A 22,790-nucleotide genomic window follows, 5' to 3' on the forward strand; every position below is an offset into this window, starting at 1 on the left:
TACAAGAAGCTGCATTCTAGGACAGTAGTGTGGATACTGACTTCTTTCAACCTTGATCAAAGTTGAAATCCACAAAGTAGGAGTTCTGAAGTCAATAGTCTTTAATAGTAGGAAAAATTATTTATGTCAATCTCCTTCAAATTATTTATGCTCAGGGTTAATGACCTGTAGTATGCATTTATTGAAAAAAAATCTCTCCTGACCTTTTGCTTGATGTCTGTAATTCTACTGTAGCTTTTTATCCCTTAAGCTTAAGACTTTGATCCGGGTCAAAATGCAAATACCCTTGGGAAAATGATGCTTCTAGCTAGCAGGAATTTGTTTCTCATTGTGTCTTAATTTTAGAGATTTTCCTGAAACCAGAGTTGGGTAGGTGAAAAGGAGGATATAAAGACATTAGGTCTAAAGAAGCATGGAGAATGTGGAAATATTAGACTGCTTCACATTGAGTCTTCAGGATGACTTTGTCAACAGCATTTTTTTCCAGATGAATGTATACTCTTAAAATTAGGCAAACATAATTTATTGTCAGAATTGGCCAAAACTAGCTTGTAATGGCTATTAAAATCTGGTTGGTAAATATTCAGTGTGAACTCATAACCTGGAAATTAATGCTACAAATTAAGCTCTATTTAATTGTTTTGTTGGCTGTTTAGATTTAAGAAATCTATAAAAAAATTGATAAACTTTAAAATGTCATTTTTACATATTGCCCTGGAGATCTAGTTGTTAGATATTTAGCAGTATATCCCTGATTTACTGTATATACCATCCAGAGGGTACCCTGAAAATTTAGGCTTCCTCTTTCTGTTTTTTATCTGAAGTTCCTGAAGGTTGGAAGGGAGTAGAGAGTCAAGATAAAAAGAATAAAGATTGTGAAGGGTGAGAATTTTTCCACAGGCCTCTGATCATTCTTGGCCTACAACTAAATAATACTAAAAAAAGAAAATTTCCTCTAATAGTTCACATAAAAAGGAATTCATAGAAATGGAGGTAAGACAGACCTAGCTGGCAAAAGTTACTTGGAGTAGGACTTTTGAGGAAGTTATATCTGTCTCTTATAAATACAGTCAAAACCTCAAAAACACTCATTTGGTTCAATTATTTGTCCAAAGCCCTTGAAATCATCTGAAAGAAAAGACGATGATGTGCTTTATTGAACATTTTGTTTGTAGAGGTTCAGAAGCAGAATAACTACAGATCCTCCCCAAAGGAGAATAGAGCCCTCTTGCCCTTATTTGATCCCAACTGAAGTATAGCTCCAATGTGTTTTCAGCAATGCTTTTGGCATCTATTTTCACATCTTCAGCCAAAATTTTAGGCATTCATTCTTTGATGAAGTACTAAATTCTCTCTTTGTCTTAGCTTTTCTTGAACCTAAATAAATGGGAACTAAATGTATTAAATAATTCTCAGTTCATGAGACTCTATTCTAGAATTAGAAGAAGTCCTAAATCATTTAAAAAAAAAAAAAAAAAAAGAGACTTTCTAGCATATGCTGGAGGTTTGGCATTTTAATTCATTCTTTTATCTTGCTTTTCTGCTTTTGATGTTCACTGAACTAAAAAGGACTATAGCGTAGGGCAAATGATACTAACCTCAAAATCAGAAAACTTGGGTTCTAGTTAGAGTTTTGTCATTAACTAGTTGTATGACTTTGGACAATTAATCTATTTGACCTTTCCTCACCTCAGTCTTCTCATCTGCAAAATGAGTGGGTTGTACTAAATGCTCTATAATCTTTAGGTCTTTCAGTTCTAAAATGCTATCATATTTTGAAAATTGGAAAGATAATTATGTGCAAAGTAATTTAATCTTCTTTGACGAAAATATATTAAAAATAAAAGTACCAATGTTCCATTCGTCAAATGTGAAAAATGAAACATTAAGAGGTTAAGTGACTTGCCCGAAGAATAACATTTAGTCAAAACTAGAAATGGGTTTTCTATATTGAATTCTTAACTTTCAACTCATTGTTCGCTCATAAGAACAAACTCCTTTTTTTTTTTTAAATTTCAAATCTCATGCTTGAAAAATTATATTTAATTTCATTTGGAAATTGCAAAAGCATTAAGTGTACAAATCTGGTAATCAATTTATTATCTCCTAAATATCATAGAGGGGGAGTTTTTAAAAATATATATTTTAGTCCTTAATTTGATGTGAACATGTTCTATCAAAATTAATATCTTCCAAGAAGTTTATATAATGTTACTTTAAAATACAGTTTGACTTTCACAACTCTCTATGTCTGAACCCTTTCCTACATTTCCAGGCTTCTTACACTTTTCATATAATTCTATCATTTCCTATGCTTTGGGAGGTATGAGCCAACTTGCTGGGTTTTTTTGTTTGTTTTTGAATAAGACATGCTATCTCCTGACAGGGGCATATTCACTGCCTTCTGCCTTATACACACACACACACACACACATACACACACACACATACACACACACACACACACACACACACAAACACACATACTATTTTCTTTCTTTCTTTCTTCCTCTTCCTCCTTTTTCTTCTTTTTTTTCTTCTTTCTTTTTCCTCTTTCTATATTTGTACCTCTAGTGCTTAGTCAAATTCCTGGATCATAGTATGTACTTAATAAATTTACTTATGTGATTACATTATATTAGATTACCTTTTGCTAGATTCATACTATTTTGTTTTCAGACAGATATCTGTATCTGGAAATACAATGAATTCTGTTAAAGACTAAAAGTATCAATGTGTTTATGTTTTTATTCTTATCATAAATAATTAATTGGAAATTTTTGTTGATTGTATTTGTCTATTCATAAAGGTGCATGTATATAGTATATTTCAGTTTTTGTTTAATAAGAAAAAGGTACACTGATGATAATATACATATATATATATATATATATATATATATATATACATATATATATATACACATATATATATATATGGCTATATAAATCAAGACTTTCTTCAATTATTGATTCATTGTCCCATATTCAGAAAACTGACTAGAACTGAATACCTCTACACTCCCTCCCTCTATCTCTCTTTCTGTCTCTATCTCTCTCTGTCTCTCTGTCTCTGTCCCTGTCTCTGTCTCTATCTCTCTCTTTCTCTGTCTCTCTCTGTCTTTCTCTTTCTCCTCTCTTCTCTCTTTGTATTTAGCATAGTGCCAGGAACTTCATAACCCTTAATAGCCCTTGATGAATGGATGTTGATTGAATTATTGAAAAACATTTGTGGATATAACTGAAAACAGGGAGAAAGAGACAATTCTGTCTGTTAAAACTGTTTATACTTGTTGCCTCTGCTTCTCCTCTCAATGACTTTTTAATTTACAATTCAGTCTCTATTCTCATAACTGAACTAAAATTTTTCTCTCCAAGATTATCAATACCTATCACTTTTCAATTCTGATGAACTTTATTTAATGACCTTTTCTCAACCTTTATACATCTCAGCCTCTCTGCATTTGACCCTACTGATTTCTCCTTTTGGCAATGTTCTCCATTTTAGATTTTCATGACACTATTTGCTCTTAGTTTGACTTATACTTATCTTACTGCTTCTACACAGTTTCCTTTGCTAGTTTATTATCCATACCATTCTTCTTAACTGTGAGTTTACCCCTAGGTTCTGTCCTGGATCCTTTTTGGTTCCACCTGAACTCTTTTATTTGGTAGCTTCATAAACTCCTATGGCTTTAATTATCATACAGATAGCATACCATGCAGATAACTCTGGGATTTATTTACCAGTTCTAGTGACTGGTCTAAGCTCTATTCCTAGATCACCAACAACTTCTTAGTCATTTTGAACTGAATGCTCTCCCAAATTAAACAGTTTGGAAAAAAAAAACAAAAACAAAAACAAAAAAACAGCTTTATAATAGATGTTTTTGTCCAGAACTCACCCCCCCCCCCCCCAGCCCTCACTTTCCCAACTTTCCTATTTCTCTGAAGGGCACTATTATCCTTTCAGTCACACAAGTTCAAAAGGTTGATATTAATCTCCCTCTAAAACACCTCACATATCTCATCAATTGCTAAGTTTTGCAATTTTTATCTCAACAATATCTCCAATATCCTTTGCTCACAGAAGGGTTAGGCCATCAGAGGCTGGTGACCACCACCTTATTTCATGCCTTCATTAGCTTACCTTGGGCTATTGAACTACCTTCCTAATCAGACTCACTATTTTAAGTCCCTTTCTATTCCAACTTATTCTCTATATAGTTACATGATCATGATATAATAAAATTATTATAATAAAGTTATTTTCACAGTGGACTAGATAGACCATAATACTGTCATGTTCAGAAAACTTCAATGGCCCCACATTACTTGGAGGATCTAATACACACTCTTTCAAAATCTGATGCTAGTTTATGTTCCCAACTTTGTTATACATTGCTCTCTAAATGGCAATCTAGTTGTTGCTCACACAGTATACTATTTCCCGTCATTGTTCCTTTGTGCTAATTGTACCACAAACCTGCAGTCAGGAATGGGTTGGAATGAGCTCATATAGCAAATTGTTAAATTTTCAGTATTAACATTAAATCTAAGAAATAGACAAATACTAACAATTAGGACTTGGTTTATTGTTTTATTGATTGTCTAAACTTAAAGTAATGGAGAATATAGCATACATTAAAATTAAAAGTTTGTTCTGAGTACATTTATTCTTAGAGAATAAAATGTTACAGATTTACCACTTTTCATGGTCTCCCAAACCATTAGTGTTCCTCTCTATTGCTCTGCATTGATTTTACAAATAATTATATAGCTACATACTATTTCTCCTTTTCCTCACCCAATAAAATGTCAGCTCCTTGAGGGTAGGAATAATTTTCTTTTTTGTGTTTACATCTGCAGTGCTTAGCAAAGTGTCTGCCACATAACAGATTTTGCTAATGAGATCTTACTATTAAAAAATAGTCTCCTATTCTATGAAGTTATATTCACATAAGTAAATAACCATAAATCAGAGATTATAATGACAGGCAGTGGATAGGATTGTTTGATAAGGTTACAAAGTAGTCATAAATTGACCCAGACTATTATTTAACTAATTAATGACCTAATACATTCAAGGTATAAATCTTGAAATTTAGCCAAAATATAATACTGAAGAAGAGGGAAGAGGAGAGTTAAAGTATAAAAGCAGAAAGACTGAACCATAATAAATTCTATCTTGCCTGATAGACTACCTTCCTATGTTTTTCTTGGCATAGATTACACTGGTTTAGAGAATATAAATGTGATGAGGATTTGAAAGGTTTATTTGAGGAGACCTGACTTTTATGGAAGATACATTCTCAAAACATTATTCAATTCAACATAGGCAAAAACTCATTATTGTATGAACTACATGGCTTCCACAATGATAGGACCACAAAATTTCTCTGCTTGAAGATCCTATAAGCAAGAGTGATTGATCTCTCAATTTAATTTATCATATGTTCACCATAGCACGTGCTCCTTTCAGGCCAGTGTAAAAACTTTTTGGTAGTCACAAATATCCAATGACTTCTTTGATATTTTATATTATATTTTTAAGACTCTTTACAATAGACTTGGCTCTTTTCAACAAAGGTGATTCAAAGCAATTCCGAGTGCCATCCATATACAGAAAGGGAGCTATGAAAACTGAATGTGCATCAAAGCATAGTATTTTCACTTTTTTGTTGTAGTTGTTAGTTTCCTTGAATTTTTAAATTTTATTCTTATTTTTCTTTTTTTTTCATTTTGAACTTCTTTTTCTTATGAAGTATGACAAATATGAAAATATGTTTAGAAGAACTGTACAAGGTTCATCAATATTGGATTGCTTGCTGATTTGAAGATAGGGAAAGAAAGAAGAAAATTTGTCTACATTCCAGTGAAAAATAAGCATTGCTCCTAGGTTGTAGCAGGGTTCTTAAACTTTTTTCTACTCATTGCCACTTTTTGCCCAAGACATTTTTACATGACAGTAGTTATAGGTATATAAAATAGGTGTGCAAATCAAACAAATCCTGGTAATATATCATAATTTTGTGACTCCTACATTCAGTTACTAAATTTCACATGAAATTGTAAACACAGTTTAAGAAACTTGGAGTCACATTAAATCCTGAGCATTTCTTTCTTCATTTTTTAAAATTGTAGGATTAGAATCTTAGCCACATAATTATTTTTTTCTGACATTTATCGCTTACTCCAAAATTGATTTACAAAAAGATGCTGAATTTTTCACCATCAGTGAAGATATACATTTCTCCTCAGACCTTTCAATAGTGTCAATACTATATTGAGCAATTTCTCATTGGTGGTAAGTTCAACTTTTATTTTTATTTATTTATTTATTTAGTTTTTTTGATACTGGTAATTTTTTTTTTCTTTCCTTTTTTTTCCAATCAAATTAACCAGAAGTTTGCCTATTTTATTGTGTTTTTTTTTTTCATTAAAACCAACTCCTTTATTAATTAACTCAATAGTTTTCTTAGTTTCAATTTTATTAATCCCTCCTTTGAATTTCTGGATTTCTAATTTGGTATTTAAGTGGGGGGGATTAATTTGTTCATTTTCTACTATTTTAGTTGCATGCCCAATACATTGATTTCCTTTCTCCATTTTATTGGTATTACTATATGAAGATATAAAATTTCTCCTAAGAACATCTTTGGCTGCATTCCCTAGGTTTTGTTATGTTCTCTCATTATTGTCATTCTCTTGGATAAAATTATGGATTGTTTCTGTGATTTGTTATTTGACCCACTCATTATTCAAAATTAGAGTATCTAATTTCCCATTGGTTTTTAGTCTATCTTTATTTGTCTCTTTATTGAATATAGTTTTTATTGTGTGGTGGTCTAAAAAAGAATCATTTATTATTTCTGCCTTTCTGCATTTGATTGTGAGGTTTTTATGCTCTCAATACATGGTCAATTTTTTTTGTAGATGCAATGTCCCTATTCAATTTTTTGTACAAAGCAATTTCCCTCTATGTTACTTTTGTACCAAAAAAAAAAAAGGAAATTAAAAAAGAAAAACAAATTAAAATTTGATAAGATCATAAATTTAGGGTTGGAAGGCACCTTAAAAGTCATATAGCCCACCAACTACTTAATACTTTACTATGAATAAAAGTGAGGCCTAGAATAAACCAGCTTTCCCATGGTCACAAAAATAGTAACAGAAGAATGATTTAAACCTAATTTTCTGAAAATCAATGTCCATTCTACTCCAATCCCTTTAAGTAAATTTCTTTCTTTTTATTTTTTTGGAATATCTGTGTGGCTTTATATAAACATAGAGACAGAAATTTCTAATTTTTGTAATTATAATAATATATTTTAATTATTTAATCTTGCATAAAATAATATGACAAAGTACATGAAGTTACATATGTATCTTCAGTCTCTATATATCTACATTCATATAGATAGATAGATAGATAGATAGATAGATAGATAGATAGATAGATAGATATAAACATTTGATGTCAATAAAACATCTGCATTTCAGTGTTATATCTAGGGGTTATTGTCTGGGTGATATTACACAAATCACTTAAATGTTCTGAGCTTATTTTCCTCACCTGTAAAATGGGAACAATACAATGCAATCAGGCAGTCAACAAGTATTTATGGCAACTATGGGCCAGGTACTGTAGTAAGTACTGGAAATACAAATACAAACCATAAAGAAGGTAATGACCACCCTCAAGATGCCTAGATCCTAGAGGGGAAAACTACCCATAAAAAAGAGTTTAAAATGGAGGGATGAGGGGAAGAGAAAGGGGAAGATACCCAAGTGTGATTGATCATAGTAAAGAATCTTGTAGACATGAGTCAGGAGTGCAAACTGGAGAAGAATGAAGGGATAATTTTGCCCTCAATCTATATCATTAGGGCTGTTGTGAACAATTTTAAAGTATCATGTAAATGTGAGTTATTCAGAAATTATGAAGGAAAATAACACTTACAGTATAATAGATTGAGTACTGAAAATACCTAAGGCTATTCTACTTCATCTTCACTTTTTCTCATTCCTCCTAGCTCCTCTGAAAGATCCATTTAAAAGGCAAGTGAAAACGTTAGCATTTTGTTTAAAAAGAAAGATTCCTCTTTTTAGCTCTATGTGTGTGTGTGTGTGTGTGTGTGTGTGTGTGTCGGGGGATGTTTTGGGGCTGGGAAAGGGAATGAAAAAATAGGGATTTTTGCTTGCACAATTATAATATACTGTATGTACTTAATAAAATTCATATTGATTAATTGAAATAGCAAGACAGACATAGGATCTGTTGAATATTGTGTGAAAAATAATTTCTTCTTCTCTATTGATGGATACAATTTTGTCTATATCACCTTTTTTTTTTTTTTTTTTTTTTTTTAATGTTAAACAGATTATAACATGAGACTTGAGAGTTGTTACAAATTCAGGGAGAGACCATATGATAATTTCTGGACTAGCTCCCTGGAGGGCCTAAGGATCAGCCAGAATGAGGATAAATCAAAGTCCTTGGTCTTTAGGGGGAGACAAGAAGGAGGCAGGCAAGCTGCCACGTGGCTTGCCAAAGTTGTATCTTGGATTCTGGAGTCCGGTGTCTCCTCCTCATCCTGCTGCCAAGTGACTTTGACTTCCTTCCCCCAACCCTCCAATCCTGGCCTACAATTATCTCACTACCAAAACATTCAGCAAGCACCAATAGTGAGGAGAGCCATCACATGACCATCTCATCTAAATATGTATATAGAGCTATTATTTCACATCAAATAGATAATTAGCCTTAAGTGCTCTTTTGCCTGATTCAAGAACACCTTTTTCAAAATTTCTGCTCTCTACATCTCCTGCTTTCTTTTGTTTTAGAACACAGGTGCTCATGACCTCCCTGACTTCTCAAGAAAGGGAGTGAAAACAGCAAAAAGGAGGTGATCACCCCCTCTGACTTATCAGGAATAGAGATGAAGAACACCAAAGGAAAGTGGGGAATCAAGCCAGATATTGTTAGCAGATTTCTGGGCTGAAGGATCTTTCTAGAAACAGGTTTGAACAAACCCATCAGCATAGGAGGTATTGCACAAGAATATAGCAATAATGCACAGGCTATTAGTGATGCCTCTCCCCACAGCCAGTGCAGGCTCAATGTGGTGTAACAAACAGGAATTGTACATGAAATTAGTGATATAACAAACAATATGAATTAACATGGTCTTGTATAAGATTTCCAGAAGTCCTAGAAGAAGAACATAAACAACAATCACACATACACCTTCTTCAACAGCCAAGAGATGGTCTAAAACCAATCTATTGTCCACTACTTCAAGTGTCAGGAAATCCAATGATCCCTGCAAGTTTTTGAAGTCCTTCAATAGTCTCATTATGTGTTAGGGAATCCAATGATTCCTGAGAGTTTTCAAGTCCTACAACAATCTTATTATGTCTCAGGGATTCCAATGATTCCTGTAGGTTTTGAAGTTCTGCATCAGTCTCATTAACAATTTTTGATGTCCAGAAGTCAATTGCCATAACTGCCACACTCTTTCAGTGGTGAGCACAACCAGCAATGGAAACACCCAATGTTTCCTGGGTCTTCTCCTTTGTTTCCTTCTCTCTCCAATGGACAAGGTGAATACAGCTTGTTGGCACCCATCTGATTCCTTCTCTATCTGTAGAGATACAAGCAAACCCTCTCTCCCAAGCAGTTAACCTATCTGGTCCCTTCCATTTACCACTTTCTAGATCTCTCCACATCATGTGACAATTATCTAAAGATAGTGAAGCTGCTCACACTGGGCACTGCCCTTCCAATGGGTTATAAAACCTGTCTGCTGGAGCCAGTGCATCTTTGTCAAAAATCAAGAAGTTAATAGCATAAAAGGCTAGATTTAGAAGTTCTCTAGGATTACCTGTGGCTTCCCCTTTCTTTTGTTTTTGGAGGAGAGTCTTAATATCTCTGTTTCTCCTCTCTATTATTGCCTGACCTTGAGGATTAAAAGGTATGCCAGTGGTGTGTAAAATCTTATACTGTTCACAAAAGTGTGCAAAATGTTTAGAAGTGTATGCAGGTCCACTATATGTTTTTATTGCTTATGGCATACCCATAATTGCAAAGGCTTGTATAAGGAATTCAGTGACTATTCAGGTCATCTTTTTTGCTGCTAGTATTACAAAAATAAATCCTGAAGAGATGTCTATTACAACATGGATAAAAGACAGACGATTTATAATGGGGCATATCTATTTGCCAAATTTCATTGGGTCTCAAACCATGAGGGTTCTTCCCTGGAGGGAGTGTAGGAGCATGGAAAGGAAGGCAAGCTGTATAGGCTTTTACTATGCTCCTAACTTCCTCTCTTGTTATGCCAAATTGCAAACATAAAGCTCAAGCAGCCTAATGATATTTAGAATGAGATTCTTGGTCTGCCTGAAATAAAGGGGTATTGGCTAACATGGTTAGAAGACTATCTGACTTTGAATTACTATCAACAATAGCACCTGGAAGTGCACTATGTGAGTGGACACGCAAGATATAAATCTTACCTGGATGCTTTCTCACTTGCTCTTAAAGTTCCTTAAAGAGCTGATATATATTGGAACCTACAAATTTTATTTGGGCTATGGCAATTCTTTGTATCACACCTACTGAATAGCCCTAATCAGATATTATATTTATATCTCCTGGATAATAAGTAAAAGCTAGCATGATTGCATACAATTCATTCTACTGAGTGGACTGAAAAGGAGTTCTGACTATTCTCCTTATAGTTAAGTCATGAGAGTATACAACACCAATGTTATGTTTGGATGCATCTGTAAAGATAGTTGGTCCTTTAAGGGGAACTTTAGAAACCTTTTCTTCAAGAATCCATGGCCAATTATATAGTCGGGGTATCTTTAATGGAGAATTGTGTGTAAAATTTGGAGCTGTGGCCAATAAAATTTGCCACTCTGGGATGGTTTCACAGCACATATTAACTTGTGCATTAGTATAAAAGACATATGTTTTGTCAGGTCTTATCCCAGATAATTGTACTGGTCGTTACATGGTCTTTAATAAAATTCTAGCCACAAGCACTGGGTAAGGAGTAAGGCTTTGTTCTGACTGTGCTGGGAGGTTCACCCACTCTATCACACTGTCTCCTTGATGAAGGGCTGTGGGTGCCTCTTTTGTAGCAAAAACTGATATTTCCAAGGGTTTTTGAGTCACTCTTTCAACCACAGTGGATAAAACCAGTTCAACCTCTCCCTCTCTTGAGCTTCCTTTGTAAGCTGAGTGGTGAGTTTAAAGCACTGTCTCCCCTTAAAATGTTATATAATGGTTGCAATTGATAGGTAGTCCAGCCTAACACTGGAGGCATCCATTGAATATCTCCTATCAATTTCTGGAAGTCATTTAAGGTGTTTAGCTTCTCTGTTCTTAAAGAAAGCTTTTGTACTGTAAGCATCTTACTATATATAGTTCATATCCTAAATATTGAAAAGGAGCATGTCTTTGAATTTTTTCTGGAACTATATGCAATTTATAGTTCCTTAGTGGTTCTATGGTTTTTTGTAGACATGCTTCTAACATTTTCTCCTCAGGTGCACACCCCAATATATCATCCATGTAATGTAATAACATTACTTTTGGAAATGCTTTTCTTGCTGGAGTAGCAGCATCAACATACATTTGGCACATAGTAGAGCTGTTTTTCATTCCCTGAGGCAAAACTGTCCATTCGTATTTTTATAAGGCTCAGCTAAGTTAAAGCTGAGCACTGAAAAGGCAAATTCTCCTTATCTAGAGGAATAGAATAGAAATAATCTTTAATGTCTATAACCCAAAGGGTTCTCTAGGCAACTGGATTAGGAGATGGAAGTCCAGGCTGAAGAATTCCCATAGTTTCCATCTGTTCATTTACTTTTCTTAAATCAGTCAACATCCTCCATTTTCCAGATTTCTTTCTTACAACAAATACAGAGGAATTCCAAGGACTTAGAGAAGGTTGTAAGTGTCCTTGGTCAAGTTGCTTCTGTACTATATCTAATAAGACCTGAATCTTATCACTTGATAAAGGACATTGTTCTATCCACACTAGTGTATCAGTTTTCCATTGAATATGAACAGCCCTTCAACAGCAGCCCTGACATAAAAACCAAAGTACTCACTTGTAATCTCTTTTCCACAGATTGATGGGGATTTTTTCAACTATAAAAGGAGTAAAAACTCCTGTTTCACCTTCAAATGTCCATCTCAAAAGGGTAGCACTAACTTTGGCTGCTATTGATCCTCCTACACCAGACATGTAGGCATCTGCCTTAACCTTTGGCCAGTGACTAGGCCAGTTGTCACTTCTAAATGACTGTATGATCTGAATCTTTGTCTACCAATCCTTCTAATGGTATGCCATTTATATAAATAGTGAGCATACAATGGTCAGCTGTCACGGCTGCTGTCCAGATTATTCCTGGATCTGTTGATGGGAATTAGAATCTGGACAACTATCACCAGATTGCCTATTAGGAGTCTATCAATAAACCCAATGCTACTACTTCTCCTGGTTGATAAGTCACTCATTGTTTACCTGTATTAGTGATGGGGATATTATTTACACATTCCCCAGTGGCCCTCATCAATGTATGGATGAACAATGTTTTGTAAGTACTCTCAGGAGGTGAAATGGTCAAGCCTTCTGTGCCTGGAGACCCAGGATTGACAGACTGGAGAGGAACAGATTTCACCTTTCTAGGGAATATCTCAGTAGTCCTCTGCATACAACTCTATTCTCCTCAACTATAATCCCTTTATCCCATCAGATTGCTTCCTGCCTGATTGTGTAATCCTTTTCTCCCATCAGATTGCTTCTTGGCTGACTGGTCATGTCTGAATACTGAACTTCTAAATGCTCTTTGGGTGTAGCATCAGCTGTTATCATGCTCCAAGTATTTTTTGCTGTGGGCCCTGGAGCTGGGCTCCCCATCCCGTTTACCTGAATCAATCTACATTCTGATGCCCAATGAAAGCCTCTGTTGCATTTTTGACATGGGGTTTTGGGTCTTGTTCTCCTACCCTGTTTTTATCCCAACATTGAGCTTTTAAATACCCTACTTTACTACATTGAAAGCATTGATGAGAATCTCTGGAAGTTCCTTGCCAAAAGGGACCCTATCTTCCCATGTTTGGATCCTGGGAAGCCTGCACCATAACCTGGCTATAAAAGGTATTTGTGCCCACTGTGTGACACAGCATCTTATGATCTCCTCTAAAGGAGCATCCTTGTATAGTCCTAATATAATTCTTCTACAAATCTCATTAGCATTTTCATTAGCAAGTTGTCTTATCATAATTTTGGTTGCTGCATTTTTACCAATAGTTCTTATGACAGCTATCTGCAGACAGCTATCCCACAAAATCAGCAAAAGATTAATTTGGACCTTGCTCTATTTTCTTGAAGGCCTCTCCTCTATCTTGTTTTCCTGGGAGGGTACTCCATGCTTTGATAGCAGAAGAAAATAAGTTCCCTGTTAGTCTATTTTATTATTAACCCTATTTCATGGTCACAGGGATTTCTTCATTGAAATTAGGGTCCTTAGACCAAATTGGTGCACCAAATATAATGTCTGGACTAGCTCCCTGGAGGGCCTCAGGATCAATCAGAGCCAAGATAAATCAAAGTCCTTGATCTTTAAGGGGAGAAATGAAGGAGGAAAGCAAACTGCCCCATGGCTTGCTAAAGATGTATCTTGGATTCTGGAGTCCAAAGTCTCCTGACTCTCCTCCTCATCCTGCCATCAAGTGACTCTTGACTTCTCTCCCCCAGTCCTCCAATCCTGGCCTATAATTATCTCACTAACAAAACATTCAGCAAGCACCAATGGTAAGGAGAACCATCACATCACCATCTCATCTAAATATGCAATAGAACCATTATACATTATACATTATTAACCTTAAGTACTCTCTTGTCTGATTCAAGCACACCTATTTCAGAGTTTCAGCCCTCTACACCATATGATTCCTGTGGTATGAGGCCCCATACCTGCATCCCATCATAATTGTGGTGAACTAGAGTGTCCATAGATAGCTGCATCAATCTAAGATAATAGTTTATCCATCATGCAGCATTCAACAGATTTGCAGAGAGGATTGATGATGGAAGTTGGTTTAAATCTCTTCCCATACTTAATCAGTTAATTCAAGTGAACCCCTCTCTTGTCTGTATTCACTAGGCTGATTTTCTAGAGAACAGTTATTTATTATAGTCATCAGATAAGTGACTTACTGTAAAGTTGTATGGTAAAAGTGTTTTTCTAGGCTCCTACAACCTGCAAATGTATGTCCCTAACCATTGGCAGAAAGCTTCCAGCTATATCTAAGCCACTATTGTCTCCTGATTTGGGAAAACTACATACATCTTAGGGAGAGAGGATAAGTCTTGGCCCTAGGATTTAAGTGGTATTTCCTTTACTAAAGCAGTATGGCACATCCTTGACAATATATGATTCTAAATAGTTTACCATAGCAATTAAAAGTGAAGTGACTTTCCTCAGGTCTTATATAGATTTGGATAGATAGATACATAGATAGAAAGATACATAAATGCATAGATACATAGATAAATAGATAGATAGACAGATAGATGGATGGATGGATATAGATATAGCTATAGATCAGCTAATATATATTAGAAGTCAGACTATTATTCAAGGCTTCAAGATTTTACAGCTGAGGAAACTTGATACAAATCAAAATGAAATTATCTATCCAGAATCATAAAGCTATTAAGTATCTGAATCTATATTTAAACTCAAAGCTATCCTGACGCTAGGGCTAGCACTCTATACAATATACCACCAAGAAGCCTGGGAGAGAGCTCACCCTTGAACAAGCAAAGAGAAAATAGTAGAGAGAAAAGAGAGATAGCAGATATTCTATTGTGATGATTCTTTACTAGGCTCACTAATTTCTTTTCAACTTCAGAGCACCAAAGTAGAAAATTCAATACTCTTTGGGTTGTTGTAGTCAAAGAATTAATCATTAGAAGCTGCAGGATAAGTTTCTCTGTACTTAGCTCTGCTGATTGTGAAACAGCAGATACAATCTGGTTTCCTAACAATACTCACAGCCTTTTGAGCTTAAGTGGTCTTAGACCTTGTGCTCTCCTCACAAAATCTGAAGTCAGCTTATTTGAGGAAGAGGATTTGGAGTAGACTCCAGTGAAATTAGTAAATTAAGTTCAAACAAAGCCCAAAAGAGAAAGGAAAAAGTAAACATTCTCCTTCCGGATAGTATAAGGAATGAGTTTTCCAGGGAATATATTAAATCTGAATATATGAAAAGGGTAAAAGGAATGATTCTATCTTTATAATTATAGATCTGGAGCTAGAAAGACTTCAACAGAAATCTAGTCCATATGCCTCATTTTATTATTGGGTAAACTGAGGACCTGAGAGATTAAGGTTCTTGTCCAGGGCCTCATAATAGCTACAGGAAGGACTTGACTCCAAAACTCATATTCTTTCCACTGTGTCATTACAACATCTGATTCATCTTGAAGAATAAATGGTGGGACAAATGTCTTATGGTGGTAGAGGTGAACAGTGCTAAATATTTTTTCATGTCAATTTTTCTATTCTACTATGTTGTGGAAATGCTAGTTTTATTTCTTAAGTTCAGAATAAAATAAATAAGAATGTGCTTAGTACAACAGAAAAAAGTCAATGAGATTATTTATTTTATTTGTTTCATTTCAAAAACCTCCAAATAAAACACAGAAAGCATATGCTTTACAATAAGAAAGGTCTGTGCTGAAATACTGCAGCATTCTCTCCATTTCACTGTAGCTCTCAAGACTGTCTCCATATTTTCCAAACCTCATCCAGGCTTGAAAATGCATAATATTTAATTTTTGCCCCTCTGTTGTCAATCTGCTTTTCTCAGGGAGCCTATTATGGAGAGAAATTTCAAAGTCCAAAATGTTGGAGGTGGGAAGAGACAAAACAGATTTTTGCCTCTTCCTAATGTTCTCTGCAACATGTGAAAAGCCCTGCAGGAAATAACATTTTGGACGGCAAACTCTCATTACCACATTAATTGCCTCTGTCATGACAGTTTGGGCATCAGCAAATGGCTAGGCCCCTACTGTGTTCCTCCAGAGAGCAATGAAGGGCAAAGAAAAGTGGGTTCCTTGTTCCCAAACCAGCCTGTTAAAAAAAAAAAAAAAAAAAAAAGGACTGCTCTTTGGAGAGTGTATTAAAGGAGCCTTGGCCACATGGTTCCCTTCTAGATTTAGATAAGTATACTTTCTATAAAATGCTTGGACATTATTCATACACAAAAGGAAGTGTGGGCTAGGGAGTGGGGTGAAGAATAATATCACATTTCTAACAACAGGACTCTTGCCATGAGTGAATTTTTAACGGAGTTGTGTGTCAAAACTGGAGAGACAAGGGATGGGGAGTCAAAGATAAAAGCTCCAAGTGTGCTCCCTGCTTCACTTACTTTCCATCTGAACATTCGCCATATAATCAGTGGGGCTCAGGAGGGGACAATTTGAACAGAGTAGAGAGTAAGTAGCATTTGAAGTTAAAGAACACATAGAAGAAAAATCCATTTGAACATTTTTTTCAAATATCATTACCTTTTAAATTATTCTATTTAATTAATATAGTTAACAGATTGAGTAATGCTAGTCAGATTGGTTGAAGATGTGAAGTGTTGTATAATGACTATAATTGTTATTCTCCCCCTTTTTCAGCCACATAAAAAGGAAAAAAAAATCCATTTATTCTTCTTCTGTTCTTACAATTGAGCAACATTTCTATCCTTGAACCTTAATGGGGGTGAGTCTAAAGTAAAAGTTAAGGAGCAAGACAAATGAAAGGCTGAAGACCATAGGGGAAAAAACAACAGAAAAATGTGTAGTGGAAAATTTGCATTTAGATTTAAAGCAGAGAACTTGGGTTGAATTTTACTTTACTACATGCATGATCTGGGTTAAATCATTAAAGTTCTCTGATCTTTAGTTTTCTCATTTGCATTCTCATTGTAGTGTCATGTAAACATAGAATAAAATTGATATGTTCTTTATATGACCTTAAAGAACTGTTGAACTTTCTCTGCCTTTGTTTCTTCATATGAAAAGCATAGATATTTATCAATGATTCTAATTTTCTCATTTTTCAGGGTGAGTATCAAGTTTCTTTGAGAAATATAAAATGTCTGATACCAGATGTGACACTTTCACATGCCAAGGGGAGTCGTCTGTCCAGAGGCAGCTTTTTGAAGCTAATCGACTTATCTCTTAGTCATCATATTTCAGGAAGAGTTATGAGGGGGGAAAGATCCAATTTAATAACCTTAACTCTTTTCTACTTTCTTATTGAACAGCCAATCACAAAAACTGAAAACCAGGATCTAAGCCAAAAATGTGGAGTTGTTGTTGAGCATAACCATTAGCCATTATGAAAACAATTGCAGTAGATACAAGTTAAAGTAGATTACCCCAAGGGTTATAAATTTGTTCTTAGGCTTGGAAAAGCAATTTATCTACAAACATGTATCTTTTCAACAACAACAACAATAGCTAAAATTTATATAAACCTCTAAGTTTTGCAAGTAGTTTCATCTCAAGCTTTGATTTCAAGTCTTCTTCACTCCAAAACTAGTGTTCTCAGTCATCACACTTGTTAATATGCAATATCTAAAATAGCAAGTTGGACATATTTTGATTTTGGTTAATCACTGAATAACAATCATAATGACATTGAAGTCAGAACTACCAAAAAGCAAATTCCAAATCTGGCTAAATCAAATAGCATCATTCAGGATTTGAGCCTGATATATCTTAAAAGCATATGTTTTAAATACATCCTAGTTATAGCTATATGTACTTATATGAAGATACATGATAAAATCATATGTGAAGCTAATACATAAGGTTGATCAATTACTTCAGAATTTTAGGAGATTATGATTGAAATAAACAGCACAGTGGGGGAAAAAAAAAAACTGAGCATATTGTCAGAGATACCGGATTCAAACACTACAGTAGGGTACTTATTACCAGAATTAACTTGAGGAAGTCACAATCTCTTTGAGAAATATTTTCATTTATAAAATGAGGGAAGATGATTTTCAGGGTCACACCAAATCTGTTTTGTGATTTATGATGTGTGATTCCATTGGTATGAATAATTCTCCCATGAATATTAATTATAAAACCTACATGTTTTAGTAAGGGCATAAGATGCTGTATGAAAAGGATGGGCCCAAAGTGGTTTGGTATTGGAGACAATATCTCTGGACTGACTAGTTTTAAGAGTGGACTTTAAAGGACCTTTAAAGGAATTCCTTTACTCTTTAACCCTACCACAGATGCCCAGAAAAATCATTTAAAACTTGCATTGACTCATGTCTAGAATATCCTTGTAAGGTATATAGGGAAGAAAACAAAGGGATTCAATTCATACTGTAAATCAGATATAGGACAGCTATATATTTCTTATACAGCAGAACTACCAAGCACAAAAGATTCACAAGCACACAATTGATAAAGGAAAAAAAAAAAAAAGGAAGCAAGAAAGAACTTAAGAAGCTGTAATTACAATTGTTACTATCATGTCTAGGAAAGTATTACTATTTTCAGGGGAGTTTGGATACTTTAAAAAGACCAAAGATGAAACATTTTTTTGAAAGTTCTGAATAAGTATTTCATGTTTTCTTTGCTATTATAATGTCTCCCTCAAGATCCATGGGCTTTGGCAAACCAGAGAAGGGATTGGGATTTTTTTTTTGTTTGTTTTTGTTTTTTTGTCAGGGAATTACCTTTTTCTCCAAGAAATGCTATAATGGATAAAAGGGGCATCTTTTTAGTGTAGCAGGAACTTACTGATGGACCCATTAGGTCTTGACCTCTTAAATTCAGAAAGGTATTGCTGAGGCTGGAAATGTCTAGCATAAGATTGTGGTTGTTCATTTATTTATTCTCAGGAAAGAAACAGAAAGCTGTGTCAATCTCAAGCTCCCCTAGGTGAACACAAGCTGATGGTCAAGTGGTAGAGGTATGGTATAAACTGCTAGGGTAGAGAATAATATAAACTTCTCGTGTCCACTGGGAAGCCCAGGATGATGCTCAGAATCTTGACCCAGAAAGACAGAGTTAGGTTAAGGTTGCTCCTTTTAACTTTAATGGAGTAGGATGCTCTTCCTGGCTTAATGTTCCCTTCTTTCAAAAACAGAGCACCCCCCACCTTATAGCCATTAAGGGTGAGTGGCTGGACAAGGCACCTTATTCAGGTTTAGCTTAGTCATCCCAAAGCACAAATCGTTAAACAATAATCCAACATATGTGGCTCACTTGAAAATACCAAGATAAATGAGTCACTGAAAGAGGCCCTGGTCCTTGCTTCTTCCATTGGGTATTGCTCTGGAATTTTATCTAAATGACAGTGATAAGGGAGGGAGAAGATTCCCTGTAAAGGTAATTTCTAAACTTAGCTGTTCTAGTCCACAAATGGAAGGCATAACTGATGCTTGAAGCCATTGTATTTTGGAAGTCTATATTAGCTAAACTATATAAGCATTATAAAGTAACCAAAGAGGAAACATGTGAATACCTATGTAAACAACATAATGATGGTGTTCCCAATTCAATTCTTATTCCTTTAAGTGCCTTCACAGCTGATTAGCTTGCCTCTAAACTTTGCCTACTAAGAAGAATAAAACTATCTGGCATGATATATGTGAAATATATCCTTATTATGATCCTTCCATCTTCAAAATATGTGTTTCTACTCACATAGTTCTTTCTTCCTTCAATTCTAAGAGGAAGAGACTTCTTTCATTTCAATAGCTAACCTCTCTATGTGTATTCTAAAATGTAGCGTTGTATGCTTCATTCAAGGTCAAAATTCCTCAGTTATCTCCCTCTAAATCTTCAATTATTCCCTATGGACTATTTCCCCCCCTGTCTTTAAAGGGTAAAAAAAAACAAAAACAAACAAAAAAAAAAAAAAAAAAAAAAAAAAAAAAAACAAAGGTTTTCCTGTCATAAAAACAATCATTACAATACCTCCCTTTGATTCTACAGATCTATCAAGCTAAGCTACTATGCCCCTGATTAAATATTATTAGAAAAAATAATTGTGATTTCACTCATGAAGGGAATGTTCTCTACCAATGTGGAATACTTCTCTAAAACTTATTTTTTCTAATAATATTTTATTTTTACAAATACATATAAAGATAGTTTTCAACATTCTTTTTTGTAAAACTTTATGTTCTAATTTTTTTTTCCCTCTTACCTCCCTCCTCTCCAAGATAGCATGCAATATAATACAGGTTAAATATGTGCAATCTTTTTAAACTTATTTCCATGTTTGTCATGTTATGCAAGAAAGACACTAACCAAAAGGGAAAAAAGGAAAAGGACAAACAAAAAAGGTAAAAATACTATATTTCAATCCACATTCAGTCTCCATAGTTTTCTTTTTCGATGCGATTGGCATTTTCTATCTTAAGTCTATTATAATTGCCTTGAATTGTCCATCACAGATGATCTTATTGTTAATGTGTACAATGTACTCCTAGTTCTGCTTACTTCACTCAATGTCAGTTCATGCAAATTCTTCCAGGCTTTTCTTAAATAAATCTGCTTATCATTTCTTATGCAACAATAATATTCTATTACCTTCATAACTAATTCAATCATTCCCCAACTGATCTCCACTGAAACTTCTAACCTTTAAGATTTACTTAGAGGAATTATACCAAGTGGTTATGTGACTCATACACTCATTGTGTATTAAAGACAATATTAGCACTTTGGTGTTTATGCCTTTGGAGATGGCTCTTTATCTACTTTATGCCATTAGGACACAAAAAGCATAAAACCAGAACATCACAGAATTTTATAGAGAAAGGTTAACAGCAAGAAAGAGTTAGTCCAGCTTAATGGGAAATTATTCTCAGAATCAGAAAAACTTAGGCTCTAGTCCTGCTTTTAAAATTTACTGATTATATAATCATTTTCAAACTTGTTAAAATTTTTGTGTCTTCAGTTATGCCTCAAAAATTACAACTGGCAGAGCAGGTGTCAATCTGCATTTATAACAGGAATTTCCTTAAGTATGAGGTATTCAGGGAACCTTAACACTTCTGGTATGAGAGTTTGATGACCCCTTTTTGGGGATGCTCATTCACTGTTCATGTCCACTCTTTATCCAGCTCTCTCTTGTGGCTCCAAGAACTGTTGCATCCTTGGAGGCCACACATCAGTAAATCTACCTCCACAATAGGCTGATCTGGGTTGAGAGTAGGGGACAAGCTTCAAATCCATAGGTGAGTTGGGGGAATGTCTACCCCAAATATGTGAAGTGGGTGGAAAAGAACAATTTGTTCCAATGACCATAAAACTGATTAAAACAGGTATCGTGGAGGGAGCCCTTACAGTTTGATCAGGCATCTGAGACACCAAGATCATTCACTCCACCTCAGGTTATCCCCAGCTGACCTCATTTTTGTCTTGTTCTGGACTTTGATGACTTTGGAAGACAAAGTAAGACTGATAGCTTTGTGCAACTCTACCCCATTTGAATCCAATCCATTCCCATATCACCCATGATGGCATTACTCTTTTCTGAAAACAAAGAATGGACAACAACAATTTCCTCACTAGTGAATTTCCTATGCCACTGAAAACCTCAAGTCTGATAAATATCTATCTAGAAAGGCAACTAGATGGATCAGTGATAGAACACTAAAGTTGGAGCCAAGATATGAACTCAAGTCTGGTCTCAAATATTTTCTAGTTATATAACACTAGGCAAGTCACTTAAACTTTTGTTTGTCTTACTTTCCTCAGTTATAAAATATAATAACATTTCATATTATTACTGTGAAAAATATAAAATATGATAATAACACAAGGTAGTTCATCAGATTTTTGTAATAATCAAATAAGATATTTATCAAGTACTTGACAAACTGTCTCATATATAGTAGATGTTATATAAATTTTTAATCCCTTCTCCCTCCATTCTCTATATGCATATATGTATATATGCCCATGTTGTTGTTTCTGCAAGTACATATGCAAATATATATAATATACATATGTACAGTATTATATACACATAGATATATATATATAGATATATATAATACAAACATATAACTAAATCATCTACTTTGGGCTGAACTTTATTATAGATTGGACAACTAGATGGCACAATGGATAAAGTACAGAGCCTAGAGTCAGAAAGAGTTGAGTTCAAATCCATCCAAAGATACAAGTTGAGTAGTTATGTAAGCAAGTCACTTAAGCCCACTTGTTGAAGTTTCCTCATCTGTAAAATGAACTGGAAAAAGAAATATGAAATCATTTCAGAATTGTTGCCAAGAAAACCTCAATGATTAAAAGGACTGAAAAATAGCATACAACATATTTTAAGTTACTTTAAGTTAAAACATGGTGACACAAAGCAGGTATGGAAGATTAGATCTACATGAGAAAGCCCTCAAAAGCAAAAATTTGTATTTTATTACTTTAGATTAGAAAGAAGTTTAGGGGGAAAAAATGGCCTGGAAGTTAGGAGATCAAAGGGTACTCAGTTCATTTTGGGGGGCTTCACTTTACCCATATATAAAATGATAGTGTTGAATTAAATAATCTCTCAGATACCTTTTAGAAAAAAAATTCCAGAATTTAAATCAATCTTTTAAAAAGTTTCCTAGCAAAGGAGTGGCTTGATAAGAATTTGACCTCTGTCTTTACCCCTGGGCCTCATTCCCCTACTGAATGTTTCCACCCAGAAACCTCAAGGCCAAAT

The sequence above is a fragment of the Sminthopsis crassicaudata genome, chromosome 3 (genome assembly GCF_048593235.1).
Source record: "Sminthopsis crassicaudata isolate SCR6 chromosome 3, ASM4859323v1, whole genome shotgun sequence".
Taxonomy (NCBI): domain Eukaryota; kingdom Metazoa; phylum Chordata; class Mammalia; order Dasyuromorphia; family Dasyuridae; genus Sminthopsis; species Sminthopsis crassicaudata.